This window comes from Pseudoliparis swirei, chromosome 1 (genome assembly GCF_029220125.1).
Source record: "Pseudoliparis swirei isolate HS2019 ecotype Mariana Trench chromosome 1, NWPU_hadal_v1, whole genome shotgun sequence".
NCBI lineage: Eukaryota > Metazoa > Chordata > Actinopteri > Perciformes > Liparidae > Pseudoliparis > Pseudoliparis swirei.
In genome coordinates, this window is record NC_079388.1 from 14,197,828 (window position 1) to 14,213,864 (window position 16,037).

General features: G+C 40.2%; 1 protein-coding gene across 3 annotated transcripts in view; it reads left to right on the plus strand.

Annotated features, from left to right (window-relative positions):
- LOC130196771 (uncharacterized) overlaps window positions 1-10,780 on the plus strand; it is a 103,734-nt gene extending 92,954 nt beyond the window's left edge. For all 3 annotated transcript variants that reach the window (XM_056419115.1, XM_056419125.1, XM_056419154.1), the window contains 4 exons: window positions 8,790-8,904; window positions 9,516-9,588; window positions 9,780-9,887; window positions 10,436-10,780. The gene's annotated coding sequence lies outside the window, so the exon portion shown is untranslated. The remainder of the gene's footprint in view (window positions 1-8,789; window positions 8,905-9,515; window positions 9,589-9,779; window positions 9,888-10,435) is intronic.
- The last annotated feature ends 5,257 nt before the right edge of the window (window positions 10,781-16,037 follow it).

The following is a 16,037-nucleotide window of genomic DNA, read 5'->3' on the forward strand; positions in this document are numbered from 1 at the left end:
TCAGTGTGGCTTTGTTTCAACTCGAGACAGTAAGTGGAAGTGACGGGTGTGAGACAACAGCAGCAAGGCCGCTCTCTTCAGAGACACTTATCCTCGTGATGGCATTATCATCCACACAACAGCCCACTATAAAAGTAGACCGGCACAAGTGTAGGATGCGCTGCTCACTGTGACAGCTGGGGTCTTTATACTTGGGAGGGAGGAACAGCTCATTAATGGAGATGGTGCTCAGTGTTTTGATGTGTAAATAGAAAAAAACTGCAATCACAAACCAGCACTGACAACCACTGCAATGCCTCTCAGTTATTCTGGATATGCGTGAATGAAGAAATATCATCATCATTATGTCATTTCTCTTTACAGAAGGAAGTGAAAATATCAACTGCCTCTTTGAAATCTGAGATTTGTATATCAATTGGCAGCTCTCAATGCAGGCACTTTGTAGTCACACAGGGGACCCGGATTATAATTAGCCCCTTACGATGAGGAGGTGAACGGAGCTGCAGGTAAAGAGACGCTGTTTAATGTCTCGCGCCTCTCCCCTCTTACTTCTTTGCCACCCACTCAGATAGATTGAGAGGAGAAATCAGTGAGTGTAAAAGTCAATTGCCTCCAACAAAACTTGTGGCGGATGGTTGCAGTCTGACTGGAGCGGTGATCGCATTTTATCGTCCAAGTGCTTCGGTCTTAATGCGTCGCTGTGTCATCAGCTGGCAACTCACCCTTTTAGCCCCCACAGATGCTGCAGGCAAATTAATTGCTCATCAATCCATCACATGGATTCTTTTATTTTTTTTATTTGAAAAGGATTCAGGAGCGGGTGTTGTTAATCTTCAGTCGGCCGTGATGTTGAAGAATGTTGGTGATGAAAAGATCTCCGCGGACACTGTCTTGTTGCTGATATAATGCAGCTTTATTACAGAAAGAAAACAGGTCTAATTACGAGCGTATGCTGCTTACAGCCCGGGTGATTTCAGAAGGTCCAGGAAATCCACACAAATGAATTTGTGTTACCTCTTTTAAGGAAGCAGGAAAGGGCGTTCTGCTCCAGCCTTGGAGTCGAGTCACGTCATTCCATAAGCGCTTCCTCATGTCAAACATCTGGTCTAACTCTAAACAATGGTATTCTCTACCATGGAAACCTTGTGGGCCTCTGAGCCCATATCTATATTTATGGCTGTATATTTAAGAGCTGTAATGCAAAATACACCACACGGGCGAAAGAACTGGTGTGTTTGTTCCTCCTACATAATAGAATGGGATGCAGTCCTTCTTTCCTAAGGATGAGAGACTTGATTCTGGTTGAATCTTTTCTAAATATATTGCTATACATTTCAACTATGCCAGAGAATAAAGATACGTTGAGGTTTTGCATGTTGATGCCATAGTTAGAGGACTCGGAGCTTAATTTAATTTGCTGGTTTCTAATGAAGTGCATTTATTACTTGCATCTAGTGCACAACATGTGACATCTGTGAAATGTAGACTCCTACATAACTTGATTTCCATCATCTGAGGGGAATCAACTAGGCAGGACATTCAGAACATTCAGCAAATAAATTGATGTATCTGTTCCTATTGTGAGGTCATCAAAGCCAAGTAAAGTCATTGCTGCCATTTTAAAAAGGGAATCCATGAGAGGCTTGATGAGGCTCATACTGATTGGCTGAATAGATAGAAGCTAATTGTGATTTGGAGGGTGTCTGATGGCCACACATCCTCGGTAAAGAGGGAAACCTCTGCGGAAACTGCCAGATTGCAGTTTGCTGATACATTGCCTTACATTTTTCTCAGACTTAATATAAAGTTAAATTACTTAAAGGTTAAATTACCATTGACATTTAAAGCAGACAAAAGAAGAATACTTAGCTTGGTCAATGTATTGGTCTAAAGATATATCATTTGTATAACTGATATCATCACAATTCTGGTATCTTGATACATCTATGTGAACATTTGAACACAGATTTGTAATTTTTTGACTTGGCAACCGAATTTCAAGTCACGTCAAGCGTCACACGCAAATGAGGAGCATGGTCAACGCTCCTAATTCAAAACCTCTTCTTTTGAAACGTCTCGCTTTTCACCAATACATGTTAATAGATGGTTAGCGCTCAATAAATGAAGTGATCATATTGCAGATAAGAATGAGTAATGTTGCGAAGAGTAAGTTCCACTCAGTGGGTGCACAGGGACTTGAACTCACACGCTGTAGTGTCGACTCATGAAGTTGTAACTCAATTTGAAAAAGCTAGTTGCCAGCAGACGTGAATGAATATTGAGTCCTAAAATCAATTTGCTCTCTGGAAAAGAAGAAATATACAACGGAGAAAAGAAAACAGACATGCCTTAATGTTGAGTAATAGAATAACTGACTGGAGGTATGAATAATGTGAAGTATAATGTGCCGTTTTCTCAAACGTAAAGAAAAAAAAACAGGGAATGCACGTGGGAGTAAAACCTGAATTAAAATATAATTAACTACGACATAATTCCATTGATCAAGTGATTTGCTGCAAAAATAGGACACAATCTGTAAGGAATCGCTTGCTTGCATTTGTCAGGCCGATTTCTCCTTTAGAGAAGATTAATGTACAGAAACATCATGTCATGTTAAAAGTGAACAGTGAACCCCGACAGGCTGCTGCAGGCATCAAGCAAAGTGTTGCTTGAAATGTTGGATGGCGACACAATTCAAGGTGTGCCAAAAATGGGTTGATGCATAACGGTTTGGGGAATTCTTTTTGCATAGATGGCATGCCATTGTTCATTTTCCTGACTTTGTACAGTCCATGTAGTTTGACAGTTTTGAGTTATAAGAATTCAGCTTTGCACATCAGTTCTGTCGTTTAACCTGACACATCACTAGATGTGATCACGCCTTGACACGGCTCTACGTGGGTTACTAGAAACCATATTGATGCTTTAATCGCAGTACCACCTTAATCCTTAATCTTGTAATCGGATTTGTTTTTCATGTCCGTCTCTCCACAATAACGGAACCACACTTGTTTCTCGTCGATGTGACAGGTGTGATGTACTGCTTACAGATTTCTCGTTGATGCGACAGGTGTGATTTATCGTTTATAGATTACATAACAAAGGTAGTGGTATTGTTAAACAATCAGTCCATTCACTGTGTATGATGCGTCACAGCTCACAGCACGATGGATAGCTTCAGTTGTTGAGTTCATTCTGTAAACAATTTTGCGTATGATCATGATTTATCAAATGAAAATGTTTGTTTATCCCCAACATGTGCAGTCAGCCTCATTTAAAACTTTTAAAAAACTATCCGATAGACTGTTTAATACTGAATGCCTAGATTGTGTATCACGCTGCATTACTCCATCCTTGCAGGTTTCCTTGCCAAATCACATTTTCAAGCACCTATTGTGTCCCCAGTGCTGTTAATACTAGGGCTGTCAATCGATTAAAAAAATGTAACTAATTAATCGCACATTTTGAAATTCATTAATCGCGATTAAAAGGTTTTTTTTCTTCTAAAGACTAAATCTTCTAAATGAACGAGTAATCCCTTCAGACAGCGTGTATTTTAGACACTTGTTTAATTGTATTCTTTTTCAAAGAGGCTCCTACCTATAAATGTCATGCGCAGTCCAGGTTGTCGCAACGAGAGAGGACCCAAACGCCGACATTTATTGCACAAAAACAATCTTTACTCCAAGAAACCAGAACAGGATGACAAAACACACGGACCAAACAGTACGAAGCCACACTGGGAATGAGACGAACAGGGTTTACATACACAGGCAAGGTGAGAGGATTGGACAACGGGGAACGAGACACAGGTGGACACAATGAGGGCGGGGCCAGCAATCACAGAAGGAAACAATCAGGGCCAGGGCAGACAATCACAGGAAGACAGACGACACAAGGACTTCCAAACAAGACACAAAACTAACACAAACTCCAGATCATGACAATAAAGTGCCAGTGAGGTATTTAATATCGTGGATGATAAATTGTTTCTTCAGTGAAACATCCAGATTAGTAAACAAAGGTGTATTAGAGACCCCATTGGTCCTGTCATCTTTAACATTGAACAGCAGCAGAACCAGTGGCCTTGGTAAACTGACTGACATTCAAATATGTCACGTTAACCCTCTGGAGTCTGGGGGCATTTTCTCGATTTTACAAAAAAATTTAAATTCACCTTTTAAAGACTTTTGCATATGACACATCCCAGTGTTTCCCCCACCATTCTATCAGGGTGAGGCCCCGCCCCCCTGTAATTTTCTCTATAGCGCCAGATTACAGCAGAAGTAATGTACGGTTCTTTTCTTCAAGACGTCTTTGTTCTTTTATTAAACTAAACTTCTGTTGTTGGTCGTCTCTACAACAGCATGTCATTCTGTCTCGACGTGTCGTTCACTCTTCTCGGCTCTCCGTCTCGCGCGCCGCAGAGCTCCATGCCGGCGTGTCTGCGCGCGCATCGAGCGGAGCAAAAAAAAAGTCACCTGCACCTTCCGCCCCGCGTCACCGACACGTCGCCCTCTGCTTCTCTGTGAATATCGAGGAGCAGACGGGAGGAAGGAGGCGGACTGCCGCGGCTTGACACTCACAGGAGTGCAACAACTTCAACGCACACCGGAAGTAAACAAAGTTGCGTTAAAATATTTTAGTGCGTTAATCGCGGCCAAATTAATCGCATAGATTAACGCGTTAACGCTGACAACCCTAGTTAATACAGATGTGTATTATATGAATACATTTTTATTTGGATATAATTCAACATATCAAATGCATGCCGAGGTGTAAAAGCCAACAAATCTTGTTGCATTTTTATCTTTTAATATTTATGTTGTACCGACTGCATCTACATTCATAAATTAAAAGCAGTCGCTCCGCTCATTCATATGCATTTTGATGACAGATCGTGAGACTTCTTTGTTTCCAGAGTATGCACACATGAGCACCAGTCTCACATTGGATCAGCAAGCCACTTTCTGTTATTTCTCACTTTGGGAGAGTGATGGGGTGACCTGACTAAAACCTACTCCCCGAAGGCAGCACTTGTCAGCCATCTTCTGGGGCCTTGTCAGCAGCCAAAAGGTTTTAATCGAACTGTGTTTTGGGATTTGCAGATGTCGTTGGTGTTGTTCAAGAGACAGAGTGTGTCAGGGGGAAACTAGAGCAGAGAGACCTCCTCGAGTGTCAAGAAGCTGAAAGGAGACATGGAGCCCGGCGAGAGAATAGCTGTTTCAGTCCTCTTATACTTTCCCGTCGGCACACACACAGATGAAAACTCACAGTCAGCTCCTCTCCCATAGATGTTCTACGCGAGCGTGGAAGCAAGAGATAGGCCTGGGTGTTAGGTGATTGAACTTCCACTTGTCTATTCTACACTTCACATCTTCATTTAGCCAGATTGAACATCTGCTGCAATTGGGATGCAAGTCAGATATTCGTGCTGGGCATGAGTATTGTATTTTAGATGTGGTTCTCGGATCCAGTATTATTAAAAAAAAGTTTTGCAAGAAAATGCAGCCAGTTTTCCATCCATTTATTATCTGAAAAACATTAGCTAATGTCTGTCCCTCCTGCCCCGCTGACATTTGTGTCATTAAATCGGAGTGATGGAATTTATGCACACTGCTGACTGACAAACAGCTGTATGTCACATTGGGCATATTCGGATAGAATGTCTGATTCTCACTTGATTCAAGCAGAACACACACATACTGAGCTTTATCTGGGGAATAATCAACAAATCAAAACATGTTTAAAGAATCAAAAACTATCCTTCAGGTTTTTATTTTATTTTCTAAGTCTTTCAATATATTCATGGCCTTTAGCTTTTGCTGAAGCTATACAAGCATCCTGAGCAACCTTGTATGAATGTATCATTTATGTTAGTGAGGTATTATCAAGAAAAAAGCTGTCAAGAAATCATCACGACAGATTATCCACAAAATCCTCAAAAAGAATTGAAAAAATCAAAAGGTGAATTGACTTAATTACCCATTGTGACTTTTTCCTATGGCAAGCTAATGGCAATTAACTCAACATGATTACCGATGAATTATGTTGAAACTCAGGGAACATGAATTGCTCTGCCTTCCTATGGTGGCATTTGAGTATGATGCCTTATGTGTTTAAACGGTACTTATTATTATACTTTGGGGCTCGTTTTGATACCCACAGAAACAGGACAGTTTCTTACTCCTCCGCTCCAGAATGGCGATCGCTCCCCCTGTAGAGAGGACCGCACTGCCAATCAGTCTGGTCAACTCTCCTAAGGTAAAAAAAACACACAACTATTCTGTTCATAGGAAATGCCGATAGTTACATGAGCTGGCAGGATATGAAGTGATGCCATGAATGTTGTGTTACAATCACATGGGTCATTTTTAAATGGCAACAACTAGGGCTGCAACTAAAGATTATTTTCCTAGTTGAAATCTATCGACTATTTTTTCAATTAGTCGACTCATCTAATCACTATTTCCCATAAGAAATTAAAATAATTACACAAAATGTTTGAATTTGAACTTCAAATGTATTTGAGTAACAAGATATGAACATCAGATCATCATAACAAATACATTAAATAGTAATACACATTAAAGTGCAAATATGCTTGAAAAGTAAACAAAAAGTACAAATAATGTTTTAAAAGCAACTCAAAATAGCAATCAAGCCTCTGAAAGTGCAAAATAACTAAAGAATAACTGGGTTGCAAGTGACAGTCAAAGTCCAAAAGTAAAAAAATAGTCCATCCTGCCCGACAATAAAAGTGCAAGCGTCTGAAAGTCAATCAAAATGACTTATTACAGTCCCACGTCTTGCCCAGCACTTCCTGTAGTGCATTGCAATGTCCAATGAAAATCACCGGTAGCTTTGAATCTTTTTATTATATACGATGCTTCGACCCTAAAAATATGTGTCGCCGATTTTTCATAATCTACGTCATTGATTATGTCAACTAATCGTTGTAACAACAACAAACAATGATGTCCCGATGATAGAGGCGCTCACAGGGGTCATTGTGTGCGATGTGTCATTGTTTTGGTTGACCTTTTGACATCTAGCACTACCATATGGTCACGGTAGTTTGATTAGATATGTCACAACCTAATCGATGCATTCTATGTATTTTGCTGTGGATATATCACCTACTGACATTTCCGCTAACTAAATAGCAAAAATAACCACGTGTACACAAGACACAGTATCAACATTTATAATCTTGTGATGCAGCCTCACGGGGATGATGATGATTATGCAGCTATAGCCAAAGATAAAAAAATGTTGTTCAATATATTAACTGAGTAAATATAGCTGTCCCTACTGTGAATCAGAAGGGGTGCACAGACCTAAAGCTGCAGTAACATACATCCCTTAAAATCAGAGACGCTTACCCAACGAATGTCATAATCCCTTCTACTTCATCAGAGCTGCAGAACTACCGCCATGACGGCTCGGCCCACTTCCCCCGTAGAGAGAACATTCAACCATCCAGCCTCATCAAGTCTATTTATCAGAATGATCTCTTTATAGTCAGCTCTCCCCATCCCGTCGCCATCCTTAGAGCCATGTCGTGTTAGCGCCCATAGATCGTCTTCCTCAGTCACGTTGCCACATCACACTGCTTATTCTCTCATTTTAGAGCGCGGGGCATCAATTCCGTCTTCGCTGGTATTAATGCAACTGGATACTTTGTCAACACGTATGAACATCTCCATTGGAAAAGCTTCACTGCCATTACATAAGCCTCATTCATCAAGTAGCAGTACTTTTCTGCAACTGAATGATGCGGTTAAAATATTTTTTTGCCCCCAGTCTATTTCTGTCAAAACAATTTTTTTTAAAGCACTGCTGCACAATATAGGCTCATTTAGTGATGGCCGATTGTCACTTTAGAAGTGTGACTCCATGTTTCTCAATTCCGGGTTGAACTAGAGTGTGACTTTCAATTAATTTGCGGCCATGTGATTTACTTTGTTGTCCCTCAAAAATACCGACTTCCCTTTCCTCTCGTATTAGTTCTTAAATAATTCTTAAATGTATTCCCAGAATCCTGTTGTACCCAATTGAGCGATGGTTTTCTCCCGAGGCTTTTTAAACATGCTTCTCCCATTTGGGGTAAGAAGAAAAACACAGAACTTTGAAACACTCAAAAAAGTAATCCTGCAGTGATCCCGTTGCCGACAACAGGGCACTGTTCCATATAAATATGCTGTGCACATGGCATTTATCTCTACTTACTTACAGTATAATATTGATTAAAAATAAAATGTATTTCAAAGTAATTTGTTTTCCATCGAGAAACACAGTACATTGTACTAAACACTAATAGTCAGAGAGAAGTGTACAATATTGTATTCTTGTATTTTTCTCCATTCCAATCCAAGAGGAAGGTCTTGCATTTCCATTGTCATGCTTACAAATGTAAACATTTGTCTGAAGGCTACTGAAAACGCTGAACATAAAAAGGTCACTGAATATCAAAGTCAAAAGGTAACCATATTCAAGCAAGAGCACGCTTTATGAAGATGATAATCCTGAGCTCAATGGGTCTTTGTAACTCCAGGCCAAATTGCATATATGCCATTATATAATAGACTCATCATAAAGTACCATTGTACGCTACTATCGGACAATGAAAATATCAAGACCATTTTTTAAATAGCGATGGGATAAAGTAGTCAGAAAAAAGCCTCAATAAATAATATTCTATTTCTAAACATGAAGCAAGATTTACACGTGACCGTTGAGTGGTTAGTGCGTTGTTGTCACAAACAATTCCTTTTTTTCCCGCACAGGTTTTGGACATATCCATAACAACTGAATTTGCACTTGAATGGCATGACCTGCTGACGTTCTTCCAATCAGGCAGATTTGCAGCATCACAGGACCTGAGCAACCTCTCATCAGCAGGTTTGCCTCATTGAAATTAAAGCCGTGGATGTCCAATCAGGTCCCAGTACAGTGTTTCGCACATACTGCATGTATTTTTGCTATTGCTTATACTTAAGTTAATAATTGCACGACACTTCCTGCAGTTCAGTGAGGATACTCAATGAATCAAAAACCTGCTTTAGAGGGGCACTCTAGCAAATTGATAGTGCATTTCCTTCGGAAAAACCTTTAAAAAGTAATTTACCATAAAGCAACTCATAAGACCCTCCCTGTATGATTATCAGTAATACTCTGATTAAGTAAACTGACCCTTCATGTGTAAAATCAGTGGAGAAAGACTTCAATGGCTTTCAAATATATTGTTAAAAGAACTTATCATGGAGATTTCTTTAAAATGTGCATTTCCCATTTGTATTATAAATAGCTTGTTTGACTAGCTTACGTCCGTAGCTTAATTCTACAAAAACAAACAAAAAGAGCAGTAGTGTACTACATGTAGATAAATTCATTAAATCAATGACAAATTAAAACCCACTCAATTACAGTCCGTAGTTTTCTTGAATACGCTATTTTCTACAAGATCATTTATTAAACAATATTGTGCCTTTTCTCTGTGCCGGTCACTGCAGGCAAAATGAGGCTGGAGAGGGGTCACCATCCCCTGCACCTGCTCAGGCTAATCACCCACTGTGAGACTAAGGGGTGAGAGAGCAGAGAGCACGTACACACGCACACACACGCACACACACACTTCACCTTTCCACCCCCATCTTCGTCTTCCTCCTCCCACTCACCCCCACCACAGTGCTCTCTCTCTCTCTCTCTCTCTCTCTCTCTCTCTCTCACCCGCCCTTTCCCTGCTCAACTGCCGCCTCGCTGTCGTGTTCCCGCAGATGACGAGCTATGCTGCGGCCCCGGAGTGCCAAAGCCATCATCAGAAATGCAGAAGACTCGACCCCATGATGCACCACACTGAGCTGCTCTGTTGCAGGGCCTGAACTGTGAGACTTTATCTTCTTTTTAATTTCAGCAGCTTTGTTTCCCTCACATTCCCTTTTGTCTATTCTCATTGTCTTTGCGCATACACATGGACATTTAGGAGAGGTATTCAAATCCTTTGCTTAAAGTACCAATACAACAATATAAACAATACTCCAGACTTAGCCAAAGTTGTTGTTTTCTTTCCCCCTGGAGGTAGAGCCCCTTATACACAGTAAGCGTGTAATCAAGTGGTCCCCCTTTCGAAGGCTTATGAGATAATTATGATGAACGATTATTGGAGTTTTTACTTTTCATACTGTTTTTTCCAGGATTATGGAATCGTTTTCCCTCTTTGGACCTCAAACATTTATTTAAATAAAACCATAAGAGAACAAATTAGAAATGCATAAACGTGGTGGGGTACAAAGTAACATATTTCTCGGAGATTAAATGAAAATAGTAAAGGATAAGTGCCTCACATTTTACTCAATACTCAAGCGCAGTACATGAGTAAATGTATTCAATTACTTTCCATGACTGGATTTAACTGTTCCCTTCTCTGTTGCAGCTTCATCTACCACAATTACAAATACAATAGGAGGCATACAACTTTAGTGGGCATGAACTTGCTGCTTGATTAACCAGGTTGAAGGTATTGGAAAGCTGTCATGGGAACCTGCCCTCTTTCCTGAGCGTCCACTACCGTTTCTCAATACTAAAGCACCAACATGAATTATGTAGATAAGCTGCAGAGAGAAAACAGAGGACACATCTTCTGTGTGCATGTGGGTGTTCCTTGGAAAGACTGACATATTATGCTTTGCAACCCTTTAGACTAGTATTATTATTATTGTAAAACAATGGCTGCCAAAGACTCCATGTTTAAAGCTGTAATAAAAAAATGCAGACACCATTTTTTTTTAAAGAACAGTGGAGCGACTCTAAAATAAATATTGTCATTGAAGGTTTATCACTGCTCCACTCCTCCAGTTATTGTCTGGGGAGATGTCTGAACAATTCTAAAAGATTGTAGTTATTGATATGTGTTGAATATTAACTCCAGATTGACAAATGACTACAAACAAGATTTGCACCTTTTATATTGATCCCTGTATGTGAACCAATGGCGTGAAAACAAACAGACTATTTGTTCAAATTAGACATGCTTTGATCGTTGCATTTTGCAGACTTTGAATGAAAACTGGTAGCCGGCACTACTGGTGCATAAACATCAGATGGGCATTATGAGGACAGCGAGCTTCACGGTGCTTTGGAAAGACTTTGCTGATTCACAATACAAGCTGAGACACTTTGATACTAAATGCATCTAATTACATTTCCCTGCATTGAACATATCCAGCTGAACAGCCTACACAAAAAAAAAGTGTTTGGTTTAACAAAAACGCATTGCTCATGAAAGGGAAGCACAAAAAAAAAGAATATTTGTTCTACCTAAGCTCACTTCTTTTTTTTTTTTAATCACACTTTTCGGTGTGGAAGGTCATGGATCATACATGTGGAACGTCTCAATGCACCCTTTTAAGCGGGATACTTTTATGCTCTGAGAGACTGCCTTGGAGGCATTCATGGCTGGTTGGAGCAGGTCTCGAAAACAGTGGCATGACTACAGTAACACACATACACACATTTGAGATGTACTGGTGATGCAGGAGCCGACAACTGATGGACGCTATTTCGACAGAAAGTAGAGTGGCAGTAAATTATTAAAAAGGAAAAGGTCCTTTTGTGAATGAAAAGTGAAATAAAAAATACATACAACATACCACCCGACCTTTCAAAACAAAGACTGCTCTTGAGGGCTTTAAAAAGGTAATATCCTGCAGGGATAGACAGGTTCACTGTGAAATAAAGGGGCTATTAAACTAGTCTGCAAATTCTTCTCCACTGGGCAACATTTGTGTTTTATCCCATGAAAAAGAAATGCAACTCTGTTCACAAAGAGAGCCAAAAGGAAAGAGAGGGATGTGAAAATACATGGCAAGCAGTAGTCATGCTCAATGCCGCTAGATCAGAGAATTCATTATTGCGACTCGTGATTTGTCATTTTTATGTAATTTCATTTTAGTTTAGAGTTGATAAAAGTGTATAAAGGTTAAGAAAAATCAAGAGGTCATTATATTCCTTTGCTATAGGTGGCGCATTTTGACCTGTTGAACTGGTCTAATAACAACACAACAAATCCCACTTGTTGATAAGAAGTCAAAACTAAACATTGTGCGCATTTCAAAAGCCAGTTCCGTAAGGTGTTCAGAGCTGGACAGGGCATCATAATTACAGAGCTAGATATATGAATTAAAGTTTTCCTTCTAGCAATATAGTAAAGCTGGCTCTGTGCTCTTTCCAAGATCGACCATAGCATTCCCCAGAAATGTTTTCATTCATAGACAAGTACATTCATTATGAAATTTAAAGACAATCTGGTGTGGTGTATTTCTAACAACAAATAGCAATTTAGCAAAGTAAATTGCATTAGCAATGGTCTCTCTGAATGCTACCTAAAGTCTCCGAGTTCCAAAGAAAGTAAAAGTCCAAAGCTTAAACTTTAAAAAAGGCACTGAAACCCCCATGAGGGAAAACTTGACCTGGGCTACATTAGATTCACCGGCTGGTAGTTCTCTCAAATCTGTGTGGTGGTGAGCTACTGTTGATGGATACATTCCCATGTCGGCAAACATGCTATACAGGCCTGTGAAGTCAATGTCCAACTTCTTATGAGGACGCAGTTGTGACCCTACCACTCACATTACTCATTGTAATGGCACTTTACAAAAGACTTAGCAATTGCATAGCACCTAGAAACCCTGATGAACGGTGATGCCATGACGACTTTGCATTCTTAATGCTCCAACGAGGACGCTCATAAAACGTCCATGAACCAAAAAGCCGCCGTCAATCTTGGTGGATGACATTTTCACTTGGGGAAATGAAGAAAAAAAAGGGGAAAAAGAAGAAGAAATGACAAGTGTTTTGCAGCACATCGCCAATCACTGTCCGGAGAACAGTATTTCTTCATGTCTCTGAGAATGTCAAAGAACAGAAACAAAGGTTTAACTACATTGATTTGTTGGTATATAAAATCAATGCAAACTCAAAAGCTACAGGCAACACTGAATAAGGGAGTGTTTATTGAATGCTCTCTATAATCAAAATATCCCACTGACAACATCCTGAGTTTTGAATTAACTACCTATCGACAATATAAGTAGAACATTATCTGGATGGTTTGATTTGCAATTGGACAAAATTGTCTTTCTGAATGTCACGGTAAAATGCCACAGAGTCAATGAAAGTGCATACCACACTGATACCGGTCCATGGATAACTGGTAATTCATTGCATGTGGCCTGGATGTGAGATAGTCTATATTTTCCACCAAAACAGAAAAAATTACCTGAGGGGAAATGTCAGACTTCTTCGATATCGGACCGAGGAGCTGCCCTAGCAACATTGCCACAGTATATCCTCAAATGACTCCGAGATGCTGTGGATTATTACAAGGGCTTGGAGGCACAAATTGAGTCATACTGGGAATTATTGCTGTAATACTACACAATATAGGAGGGAACCCTGCATTTAGAGATGGGCCATGAGGGTTTGACATTTAAAAACTGTCTCCATGAAGGACCCATTGCCTCCCGCAGAAGAGAGCCTTGGAGACATCCGTGGCTGTTTTAACGATCCGTATTTATCTCTTCCTCGCCCACAATGTCACACACACACACACACACACGTATCTGTGTTACATGCTAATCTTCATGTACATCGCATAGCACAATATACAGAAAAACAAGTTTAAGGTGATCAAGAGTAATCTCTTCTAGTCCGCTACACTCAGGCCATACATTTAAAGTCTTTTTCCAAACGTACTTCACATGTGTTGCCTTCACATGAGCGGGATACAAGCTTAGCTTCATCGGCGTTAAGTGCAAGAAGACAAGTGGAGATGTGCAGCACTTTATTTCGATGTCAGATGCTCTTTTTCCACTTGATTGGCCTTTCATCACACAGCATGCAGTGCAGACAATATGGCAACAGGGAGTGGAAGGGAAGAATGCAATGCATTGGGAAGGAGAGGTAATCTGGGATGAGGGGAGGGATGAGACTTGACTGCTGATGATCTTTGACGAGGTATAACATGAGACACAGAAGAATGACTCAAACCGAAACTGTGAGCCGTATTCACCCATATATATATATGTATTCACCCATATATATATATCTACAGAACATTTAGTTTATTTAGACAATGTGTTCATTCATGCACGATACAACTGAGAGTGCAACGTGCTCATACCCTCACGCGCAGGAGAAGCAGAGAGAGAAAAGCTGGAAAACAACTCGTCGCGAACTGCTCGTCATTCATGTCTCGTCATTTGTTTCCCATGATGAACCAAATCAGAAAAAAAACCTTCATGTGAAACATTTTTTTCCATTTATCCTACCGTGTCACTTTGTCGAGACTGTACAAAAAAAGCGAATCGATTTAGCAATTCTAAATCCTAACGTTCAGGTAATCTGCCCCCGATACCCCAATATGGCAGAACAATAGCAATGTTACAAGCCGGGCTCCTCAACAGTGTGGAGAAGAAGAAAAAAATATCTGAAAGTTTGTGGGAGTGGGGGTGGCGGCTTATTATAACTCCCAGTGGAGGATGTTCAGAAGCGCTGCGCTCCGACAGTTTGATTGTTGCTCTGTTTTAATCCATCTTAAAGATATACCTTTATCAAAGTGTATTTTCAGTGTCTGTTTTCAAGGTTTTGCCGAAGCTTTCAAATCTGCCAAAATGTAAAAGGAGCCGGCCAAAACATGAAACGATGAGGACATCATAAGCTCAAACTAACGCAGAGGCAGTAACAGCAACTCACCAAAGAAATGTAATGATTTCATGTCTGTATCTTGATATGAACCCAATGTGCAAGAGGTTGTGTAGGAGGGAAAACATTGCCATCAAATGCCGGCAAAATGCTTTCTTGTGCTACTGCTAGAAATTCAACATCACATCTGCTGATGTTGCACACGACAGGTGTTGGTGGTGTTCCCAGCATGCAGACGGCAATTACTTTCAACAATACGGTACAATGAGGCATGGTTTCTAATTGTATTCTCTTGTTATTGAGAAAGAAATTACAGCAAGCAGCGACACAATACTTGAAAGTTGAATTAATTGATGAGTTTGGCCAATTCAGTAGGACGGGTTGAGAGTACAACATTCTACACATTATACAATAAAAAGAAACATGTGTTGGTCTTTATCTGTCTGCATACAGCAGGAGCATCCAAGCTCCTTTGCTTAACCCTCCTGTTACTCACATATTTTACCCTTGGGGTCAATTTGACCCCAGCAATTAAAACCTCCAGAAAATTATTAGAATTAATATTGTTTCCCAAGTTTAAGTGTGAGGTACTTTATGTTTGTTTGTTGACTACCTAAATAGCCCTTTAAATATATAAAAAAGTTGATATTTCTTATGTTTGACAGTGAAAAACAGCCTGGGGTCAAATTGACCCCAAAGAACACCGACATTAAACGGGGTCAAAATGACCCTAAAGGTAACAGGAGGGTTAAAACAAGCAGCCCGCTGTAAACGTGTTTCGTTACAGTGGAGCTGCGGTCGATGCAAAAAAATCTAAAGTAGAAACGACTCTCCGTCGAGCTGAGCGGTACTGCAGTTCGACAATGACGTGACACAGTTCACGAAACGAGAAGGAGTTTACTCCTTAGTCAATGTACACATATTGATTAGAGCAGCGTTTACTTTTCTAATTAGCAATCAGAATTTGATCCGCCGTTACCCAAAATAAAACATATTGTTGTTTAGCTTAAAAGCTCTGCCCAAAAACAATAATATTATTCCTTACCGTTTACTGTGGGAATGTCTGGGTTCAGAGTGTTCAGTCGGGCATTGTGCCTTTTTTGGAAGCGCATATATGTGTGAGAAACTTTTCCCCACAATGAACTTTAATAAATGCAAGTACAGGTCCAGGCTTAGCGATGCCCATCTTGAAGCTGAGCAGGGTTTCATCCGTGACCTCCATCAGGGCAAACGTGGCTCAGCTGTGTGAGCACAAGCACTGCCAGGTGTCTGGGCGAGAAATACAATAAAAGTAGAAAAGTACTCAGGGATGGCTTTTGTTAGTTCAGGGCAGC